Raw genomic sequence first — 11,548 nt, 5'->3', positions numbered from 1 at the left:
CAAAGCAATTGTAAGAGGTGTTTTGTTAATTCGAGGTAGTCTCTGTAACTGTGCCCTCTATGTTTTTAATTATATATATATGACTATATACATATATATCATATATAAACATGTATGTACATATAACTACAGATATAATTGTATATGTGCAATCCTATACACATATATGCAATGACTTTCTAAGACACACATTTTTTTAGTTATAATCCCATGATCTTTTTATAACAATCTATTCTTTTCATCAAATTTATCTTTGTTAGCAGCTTTCATTGATTGAATATCTACTGTAACAAGCACTTGTTGTTGTAGTTATTGTTGAGTCGATTCTGACTCATAGCGATCTTATGCACAACAGAACGAAACACTGCCTGGTCCTGTTCCAATCTCAAAATCGTTATGGTTGAAGCCACTGCTGATGCCACTGTGTCAATTCATCTCCTTGGAAGTCTTCCTCAATTTTACTGGTCTTCTACTTTACCAAGCATGATGTCCTTCTCCAGGAACTGGTCCTTCTTAATAATATTTCTGAAGTAGCAGAGACAAAGTCTGGCCATCCTGGCTTCTAAGGAGCGTTCTGGCTGTACTTCTTCCAACACAGATTGGTTTGTTCTTCTGGCAGTCCATCATACTTTTAATCTTCCCCAATACCATATTTCAAATGTATTGATTCTTCTATGGTCTTCCTTATTCATTGTCCAACTTTTACTTGCACATGTTATTGTTGTTTGTCGTTGTTAAGTGCCCAACTCACAGTGATCCTGTATAGGGTTTCCAAAGCATGACTGGTGAGTTTGAACTGCCAACCTTGTGGTTCAAATCGACTTTTCAGTCCAGTGTTTTATCCCACAGTGGTTATGAAACTATTGAAACTATCATGGCTTGGTTCGGGTGCACTTAAGTTCTCAAACTGACATCTTTGCTCTTGAACACTTTAAAGAGGTCTTGTGCAGCATATTTCCCTAATGTAATACATTGTTTGATATCTTGACTGCTGCTTCTATGAGTGTTGATAGTGATTCCAAGCAAAATGAAGTTTTGACAGCTTCAATATTTTCTACATTTATCATGGTGAGAAGTTTTTCTTTCTTTATATAGAGGTACAACTTATACTGAAGGCTGTGGTCTTTGATCTTCTTAACTAAATATTTTTAGTCCTCTTTGCTTTCAGAAATCTAGGTTGTATCATCTGCATATTACAGATTGTTAATGAATCTTCGTCCAAACCTGATGCAACCTTTTTCATATAAGCCAGCTTCTTGGGTTATTTCCCCAGCATACCTATTAAATAAGTATGGTGAAATAATACAGCCCTGGTGTGCACACCTTTCCTGATTTTTAACCATTCAATGTCTTCTTGTTCTGTTTGAATGACTGCCTCTTGGTCTATGTGTAGGTTCCTCATAAGCAAAATCAAGTGTTCCAGAATACCCATTCTCCAGAATGTTGTTCATAGTTTGCCATGATCCACACAATCGAAAGGCTTACATAGTCAATAAAGCACAAGTAAACACCATGCTGGTATTCTCTGCTTTCTGTCAAGATCAATCTGACATCAGATTGATGATATCCCTTGTTCTACTGTCCTCCTCTGAATTCAGCTTGAACCTCTGGCAGTTCCCTGCTACTGTATTGTTGCAGCAGTTTTTGAATTAGCTTTAGCAAAATTTTACTTCCATGTGATGTTGAATATATTGTCCTATGATAGCCACATTCCATTGAGTCACTTCTCTTTGGAATAGGCACAGATATGGATCTCATCCAATCAGCTGATCATACAGCTGTGTTACAAATTTCTTGGTATAGATCAGTGAGTGCCTCCAGTGATGCATCAGTTTGTTGAAAGATTTCAATTTGTATTCCATTAGTTTACAGACCCTTGTTCTTTGCAAATGCCTTCACTGTACCTTGGACTTCTTCCTTTGGTATCATTGACTTTTGATCATATGCTACCTCTTGAAATAGTTAAATAACAACCATTTCTTTTTGGCACAGTGACTCTATATTCCTTCCATCTTCTTTTGATACTTTCTGAATCACTCAATATTTTGCCTGCAGAATCCTTCACTACTGCAAATCAAGGCTCGAATTTTCTTCAGTCCTTTCAAGTAAGACATACTGAGTGTGTTCTTCACTTTGGTTTTCTAACTCTAGGTCTTTGCTTATTACATAATATTTGACTTTGTCTTCTCAAGCTGCCCTTTGAAATTTTCTGTTTAACTTTTTTACCTACTCATTTTTTTGCATTTGATTTAGCATTTCTACACTGGAGAGAAGAAAGTTTCAGTCTTTTTTGATATCCATTTTGATTGATTACTTCTTTCTTGCTTTCTTAAAGGAGCTCTGGTAGCGTAGTAGGTTATGAGTTGGGTTGTTAGCCACAGGGTGAGCAGTTTGAATCACCAGCTGATCCATGGGAGAAAGATGAGGCTTTCAGCTCCTGTAAAGAATTACACCCTGGAAATGTACAGTGCCTATATGAGTCTAAGATCATATTTTGGCTCTTGTGGTCTTAAGTTTGTTCAGCTTCAGATTGAAATTGTATATGAGCAACTGATCATCAGTTCCACAGTCTGCCACTGATCTTGTTTTGGCTGATGATAAAGAGTTTTATCACCATGTCTTTCCACAGACGTAGTCAATTTGATTTCTGTGTATTCCATACGGTGAGGTCCATGTGTATAGTTGCCTTCCATGTTGTTTAAAAATAGGAATTTTCAATGAGTCAGTCATTGACCACCATTTGTCTGTCAGTTTGTCATATAGTGATGGCTTGCATATTTCTGTTATTCTGGAAGCTATGCCACCGATATTTTAAATATCAGCAGGGTCAACCATAATGGACAGGTTTCAGATGAGCTTTCAGATGAAGACAGACTAGGAAGAAGGAGAAATGGACTACTTCTGAATATTCAGTCACCGAAAACCTAATGAATAGCAGTGGAACACTGTCAGATAGCAACAGAATATCAACTATTGAAACGTGATGATAAGCATCAGAAAATTGTCAGATATAGTACCCCTCAGGTTTTAAGGCAACCAAAATATGACTGGGGAAGAACTGCCTCCTCAAAATAGAATTGACCATAATGACACAAATGGAGTAAAGCCTTTTGGACCTTCATTTGCAGATGGGGCATAATTCAAAATGCAGAGAAACAGCCATATATAGCCATTAATAATAATCAGAACATGGAATGTAAGAAGTATGGGTCTAGGAAAATTTGAAAAAAAAAAAAAAAAGAAACAGAACACATAAACATCGATATCCTAAGTATTAGTGAGCTGAAATGGACAGGGATTGGTCATTTTGAATCTGACAATCACATTATTTACTATGCCGGGAATGACAAATTGAAAAGGAATGGTGTCGCATTCATCATAAAACAAACAAACAAACAAACAAACATATCAAGATCTATTCTCAAGTACAAAGCTGTCTGTGACAGGATACTATCCATAGGCCTACAAGAAGACCAGTTAATACCACTATTATTCAAATTTACACAGCAACCACTAAAGCCAGTGATGATGAAACTGAAGAATTCTATCAATGTCTTCAATCTGAAATTTATCAAACATGCAATCAAGATGTATTAGTGAGTGGAATGCAAAGGTTACAAACAAAGAAGAAGGATCAGTAGATGGAAAATATGGCCTTGGTGATTGAAACAATGCTGGAGATAGCATGATAGAATTTTGTAAGACCAATGACTTCTTCATTGTAAATATCTATTTTAAACAACATAAAAGATGACTATACACATGGACCTTAACAGATGTATGGAATACACAGAAATCAAATTGACAATATCTGTGGAAAGAGACTGTGAGAAAGCTTCATATCATCAGCCAAAACAAAGCTAAGGGCATACTGTGGAACAGATCATAAATTGTTCATTTGCAAGTTCAGGCTGAAGTTGAAGAAAAAATTTAAAAGTCCACGAGAGCCAGAATACGACCATTAAAATACCCCACTTGAATTTAGAGATCATCTGAAGGGCAGATTTGATGCATTAGACATGAAAGACTGAAGATCAGAAGAACTGTAGGATAACATGAAGAACATCACACAGGAAGAAAGCAAAAGCTCATTAAGAAGACAAGAAAGAAGGAAAAGACCAAAATGGATGTCAGAAGACACTGTGAAACTTGCTCTCCAGCATAGAGATGATAAAGCAAATGGAAGAAATGAGGAGGTAAAAGAGCTGAATAGAAAATTTCAAAAGGCAGCTTTTGAAAGCAGAAGTCACACATTATAATGAAATGTCCAAAGACCTGGAGTTAGAACACCAAAAGGTAAGAACACACTCAGCATCCTCAAGCTGTGGGAACTGAAGAAAAAACTTCAAGCCTCAACTTGCAATATTGAAAGATTCTATGGGCAAAATATTGAATGATGCAAAAAGCATCAAAAGAGGATGGAGGGAATACACAAAGTCACTATACCAGAGATGGTTGGTGTTCAACCATTTGAAGAGGTAACATATGATCAGGAACCAATTATAGCATTGTGAATGGGAGTGGATAGAGATAGACACAAGAGAGTGCTCCCAGTGCAGAAATCATACAGTGATCTGCAGAAATAGAGGCATGAATGTGTTTTTTCCTCTTCCTTACCATGTATTTTCCTCCTATCTGTCTCCCCATATCTGTGCTGGTGACTAGAGGGGATACATGCACGAGTATACATACTAGGGAAGGTCCTATGTCACGTGTGCAAGGTTTTGTGATGTGTGAAACAATTGGCACTGTTTAGCACTGCTGGGCATAAAGATTTGCACCCAGTTTAGGTAGAGATAGAAGAAAGAAACTGAATAAGGAGTCTCTGCTGGAGAAGGATGTCATGTTTGGTAAGGTGGAGGGTCAGAGGAAAAGAGGAAGACCCCCAACGAGATGGATTGGCCAAGTGGCAGCATCTTTGGACTCAAGCGTGGCAACAATAGTGAGGTTGGCCCAGGATCAGGCAGTGTTTCGTTCTGCTGTGCATAAGGTCGCTATGGGTCAGTACCAACTCGATGACACCTAACAACAACAACAACATCAAAGTGGATCTAGCCAGCCCTGAGCTGATTCTCACTAAGAATTACAGATAAAGGAACTTGAGGGGAAAAAATAAAAAGGAAGGCTTAGATCAGATCACATTGGCACAGCATGGAATTTGTTAGTCAGCTTTGAAGACGAGAGTCCATTAGGTGGTGCTACAGAGTTACTTATATTTTTAATTAATTAATTTTCTTATGTTTGGCTTTGGAGTTTAGTCTTAAATTTTGCCTTTGATTCTATTTTTGTAGGAGTTTCTAGTCGTGCCTCCTCTGACAAAAGACAGCAACTGCAGCCACATAGCCAAGCTACAATTGTACCCTGTAAAACCCCTGCAATAGGGCAAGAGCCAATATCAGCTCTGGAAGCATAGTGGTTATGAGTCAGGCTGCTAACCTCTAGGTCAGCAGTTCAAAACTACCAACCATTCCATGGAAGAAAGATGAGGCTTTCTGCTCCCGGACAGGGTTTCCAAGGCTGTAAATCTTTACGGGAGCAGAAAGCCTCATCTTTCTCCCACAGAACAACTGGTAGTTTCAAACTGCTGACCTTGTGGTTCGCAGCCCAATTCGTAACCACTATGCTACCAGAGCTCCTCAGAAACCCTATGCAGGGTTGGTATGAGTTGGAACTGATTTCACGGCACATAACTACCACCATCACCATATACCAGGGCAGCATCTACAACCAAAACCTGCTAAAAACAATCTGAAGGAAGCTGTAAGAGATGTCAGAGAAGCCCATATGGAGTATGCATATGAAAACTCCATCATACATTAATCTAATTAATACAAATACACCACCACCACAATGCCTAAAGAGTAGCAGAAAGTATCTGCTCATGTGCTCAAGCAAATGATCAACAAGAAGAGCTAAGCATGGATTAAGTGCACCACTCAAGAGACAGAAAGTAGGAGGATAGATAAGAAAACAAAATTCTTCAATACACTGTCTTCAAGAGACACACCTAACACAAGAAGACAAAAATACACTAAAAATTAAAGAATGAAAAAAGCATACCAAGCCAATTACAATAAAAAATGAGCAGCCGTGGCAATATCAATCTCAGATAAAATAAACTTTAAGGCAAAAATCAGCATAAGAGATATGGAAGGTCATTATCTCATGGTTAAAGGATCAACTGAACAAGAGGACATAATCATAATAAATATTTATGCTCACAATGAAAGACCCCAAAATACACAAAGCAAACCCTAATAGAAATGAAGAAATAATATGGGAAATTCTAACATACCACTTTCAAAAAAGGAAAGAATAACCAGAAAGAAGCTCAGCAGAGATAAGAGGAACTGAACAACACAATCAACCAATTTGACCTCATAGATTTGTACAGAGCATTCAACCTAACAACATCACAATACACATTAGTTTCCAGTGTATATGGAACATTCTCCATAATAGACCATGTGTTAGGCCACAAAAGAAGTCTCCATAAATTTTAAAACATTAAAATACTGCAGAAAAACTTCTCAGATCACAATTTTATGAAGTTAAAAATCAACAATAGGAAAATCAAGAAAACAAAATCATGTACATGGAAACTGAATAACAACTTGCTTAAAAGCTTAAAAACTGAAATTTAAAAAATCCTAGAAACAAAATGAGAATGATAAGACAACATACAAAATCTTTAGGACACAGCAAAAGCAGTGCTGAGAGGACAATTTATTGCAATAAAACACACATTCAAAAAGAAGAACCAAAATCAACCCATTAACACAATGTTAATATTATCTCCAACAATTAGAAAAAGCCAGCAGAGTAAATCTACAGCCACAGGAAGAAAAGAAGTAATAAAGACTAGTGCAGAAATAAATAAGACAGAAAACAGAAAAAATATAGAAAAAAAATCAACAAGAGAATAAGCTGGTTCCATGATAAGATTAATAAATTGACAAGCCTTTGGTGAATCTAACAAAAGAAAAGAGGGAGAAGACACAAACAGCACACATAAGAAAGCATATGGGTGATATTACAACAGAACAAATGGAAATAAAAATGATAATAACAGAGTACTATGAAGAGATGTACTCCACCAAATTTGACAATCTAGAGGAAATGGATCCACTTTCAGAAAACCATGAACTACATAAACTTACACAGAGAAGCAATGTAGAAAACTTGAATAGACCTATAACAAAGGAAGAAATTAATCAGGTCATCAAAGAACTCCCAACCATAAAAAGTCCAGGTCCAGATAGCTTCATGAGTGAGTTTTACCAAACATTCAGAGAAGAGGTAACACCTATTATATTCAAATTATTGCAGAATATAGAAAGGAAAGGAAAACCTCCGAATATATTTTGCAAAGCAAGCATAATCTTCATACCAAAATGAGGGAAAAACATCACTAAAAAAGAAAATTATAGACTAATATCCCTCATGAACATAGATACAAAAATTCTCAACAAAATCTTACCTAAAAAAAACTCAACAATATGCCAAAACTAATATATGATGGCCAAATGAGAGTAATACCATTTGTTCAATATTAGAAAAACATTGCTCAATATTAGAAAAATAACACAATTCACCACATAAATTTAAAAATGGAGAAAATCCACATGATTATATTGATTGATGCATAAAAGGCATTTGACAAAATTCAACACCTTTTCCTGATAAAAAAAAAAACAAAACACGCAACAAAGTAGGAATTGAAGGGAAATTCCTCAACATAATTAAGAATATATCCTCGTGTGGCACTGTGGGTTAATACGCTGGACTGAAAAGTCGGTTTGAACCACAAGGTCAGCAGTTCAAGTTCACCAGCTACTCCTTGGAAACCATATATAGGGTTGCTATGGGTCAGAACCAACTCAACAGCAGTCAACAACAACAACAACATATAAAACAAACAGTCAATATCACTGTTAATGAAGAGAAACTGAAAGTATTTCCTTTGCAAACAGGAACCAGACAAGGATGTCCTTTATTATCACTCTGATCCAATATTGTGTTGGAAATGTTACCCAGAGTTATAAAGCAAGAAAAGATTCGTTGGTTGGTTGGTTATGTGCCATAGCAACCTTGTATAGGGTTTCTGAGGCTATAAATCTTTATGGGAGCAGAAAGCCTCATCTTTCTCCCATGGAACAGCTGGTAGTTTTGAACTGCTGACCTTGAGGTTTGCAGCCCAACTTTTAACCACTATGCTACTAGAGCTCCTTGAAAGGGAGATTAAAACGATCCCAAATTGGCAAAATAGTAGTGAAACTCTATTTGCAGTTGATATGAATATTTACATAGAAAACCCCAAGGATTCAGCAAAAAACTACTGGAATTCATTGGAAGATTCAGCAAAGTGGCAGGGTACAAGATCAACATACCAAAATCAGGTGGATTCTTCTATACTAATAAAGACAGCTCTGAAGAGGAAGTAAGGAAAACAATACCATTTACAATAGCCAACCAAAGGATGAAGTATTTAAGAATAAATCTAACTAACTAAACAAAAGACTTATACAAAGAAAACAACAAAATACTACTAAAGCAACCAAAAAAGGTGTACAAAAATGGAAGCTGTTGGATAGGAAGACTTGCCATTGTAAAAATGTCATAACTACCCCAAACAATCTAATGATATAATGCAATCTCCATCCAGATCCTAACAACATTCTGGAAGAGATGGAAAAAATAATTATGAGCTTTATATGGAGAGAAAAGAGATCTTGGGTAAGCAAAGCACTGTTTAAGAAAAAGTACAAAATGGGAGGACTCTCACTTCTGGATTTCAAAACTTACTGCATGGCCACATGATAATAAAAATCTGGTACTGGTACAATGAAAGATAATGGAAGAGAACTGAGAACACAAAAGTAAATCCATCCACATACAGTCAACCTATAGTTGACAAATAGCTAAAATACATTAAATGGGGAAGAGATGGTCTCTTCAACAAACGCTGCTGGCAAAACTGGAAATCAACTTACAAAAGAATGAAACAAGACCCATATCTCACACCATACACAAAAACAAGCTCAACATGGATTAAAGATCTAAATGTAAATCCCAGAAATACAAAGACCATCAATGAAAAACTTAAGGACATACATAGATTATCAAATATGGCAAAAACACACACAAAAATAGAAGACAAAATAGATGACTGGGATATACTAAAAATTAGAAACTTATGTGCATCAAAGATTTCACCAAAAGGTTGAAAAGGTAGCCCAAACACTTGGAAATAGAATTTTTGCAACAATATATCAGATAAGAGACTAATCTCTAAAATTTATAGAAAACTACAACACATCTACAAGAAAAAGACAAATAACTCAATTAAGAAATGGGCTCAGGACATGAACAGACACCTCACTAAGGAAGATATTCAGGCAGTCAACAAACACTTAAAGATATGTTCATGATCATTAGCCATCAGAGAGATGCAAATCAAAACAACAATGACATGTCATCTCACACCAGCAGTAACAATGAAGTTCAAAAAAGCAGAGAACAAATGTTGGCAAGGGTGTGGAGAGACTGGGACCCTCCTACATAGCTACTGGAACAGCAAAATGCTTCAATCACTCTAGAAAATGCTATGTCACTTCCTTAGAAAGTTAGAAATAGAAATACCTTATCATCCAGCAATTCCTCTATTTAGTATATATCCATAAGTAAAATTAGTGAGAATACTAGTAGATATATGCACACCAATGTTCATCACAACACTATTCATAATAGCAAAAATATGGAGATAGCTTAAGCGTCCATCAACAAAAGAATGAATAAAAAAAACTTTGGCACGTATACACAATGGAATACTATGGTACTTTGAAGAATAACGATGAAGTTGCAAAACACTTCATAAATGGGTGAACCTTGAGGACATAGTGCTGAGTGAAATTAGTTAAGCACAAAAGGACAAATATTGCATAAGACCACTATTGTAAAAGTTTATGATAAGATTTCCATACTAAAAGAATATTTGTTTGAGACACTTCACCAAGAAGGAGATCCAGGCAGCCAACAAACGTATGAAGAAATGTTCATGATCACTAGCGATTAGAGAGATACAAATCAAAACAACAATGAGATATCATCTCACACCAGCAATAACAGCAAAGATCAAAAAAGTAGAGGACAATAAATGCTGGCACGGATGTGGAGAGACTGGGACACTCCTGCCTTGCTGGTGGGACTGCAAAATGGTCTAACCTCTCTGGAAAGCAATATGGTGCTTCCTCAGAAGGTTGGAAATAGAAATACCTTATGATCCAACAAGTCCTCTACTTGGTATTTACCCAGAAGAAATACGATCCATAACACGAGTAGATATATGCACACCAATGTTTATAGCAGCACGATTTACAATAGCAAAAAGATGGAGACAGCCAAAGTGCCCATCAACTGAAGACTGAATAAACAAACTGTGGTACATATACACAATGGAATACTATGCTACCTTGAAGAAAAACAAGGAAGCTGCAAGCCACCGCATAACATGGATGAACCTTGAGGACATTATGTTGAGTGAAATTAGTCAGTCACAAAAGGAGAAATACTGCATAGGACCACTACTGTAAAAGACTAAGAAAAAGAACCCATACTAAAGGGGGTGGTGGTGGTAATTCTTTGCTGGTTGCTGGGATGTAGGGGGTGGGGTGAGAGAAGGGAGTGGAAGGCAGAGCACAGGGTAGAGAATAGGCACAGGATAGTTTGGGTGCTGGGGAGGGGAGCATACACAAGAAGGGAGAGGGGAATGGAAGAACAAAGCAGATGGGAGAACAATTAGGCAGGTTTGCATGGGCTAAGTGGGACAGAGGTAAAGATGATGTATGCATAACTTGGAACAACAGGGATCTGGAATACAGGGATTGGGACATGGATGGAATGGACAAAAGGGGGGAAATAATGTTAAGATGCTTGGCTGTCTTTTGAATCTTGGTTTCCCTTGCATACCATTATAAAATAGACACTGGAGGGGGAGAGAAAGAAATAGAAATACCACCATAGAAAGCTTGTAAGTCCGTCTTCTGCCTATAACTGATTGGAATACCTAAAATGGGGCTACAACGTACCCAGTGAAGGAGGCTTCCTGCGGAGCCTCTGCATTACATAAGACTATAGGTGGAATCCTGAACAGCCTCCAGAATCTTCAGAGGTATGAAATTTCCACTTGAAAGGACAGGCAGACCAGCCTGGAGCAGCTAGAAGAATAGAAGATACTTCTTGAAAGAAAGACTGACAGGAAAAATACAGAACAATATAGGCAGACCGACTGATTACTACAAGATCAAGCAAGTTGCTCACCCAAGAGACATAGAGGCAAGTGGTCGGGCCCCCTCAGAGCAAACCCCCTCTGATTGGTGACCACGTTCGTCACCAATAAGGGGAAGTGAGGGAAAAACAGCAATGAAGCTGTGAGCTAAGCCCTACAACGCTCAATAGACTCCTGTGAAACTGGGTGGAGACCTGGTTGGCCAGCAGTGTGGCAAGACCTGTGAACTCTTGGGCCCAGAGTTAGTGACATAGCCACAGA

Source organism: Chrysochloris asiatica, unplaced genomic scaffold (genome assembly GCF_000296735.1).
Source record: "Chrysochloris asiatica unplaced genomic scaffold, ChrAsi1.0 scaffold00201, whole genome shotgun sequence".
NCBI classification, from domain to species: Eukaryota; Metazoa; Chordata; class Mammalia; order Afrosoricida; family Chrysochloridae; genus Chrysochloris; species Chrysochloris asiatica.
This window is presented reverse-complemented; position numbering follows the sequence as displayed.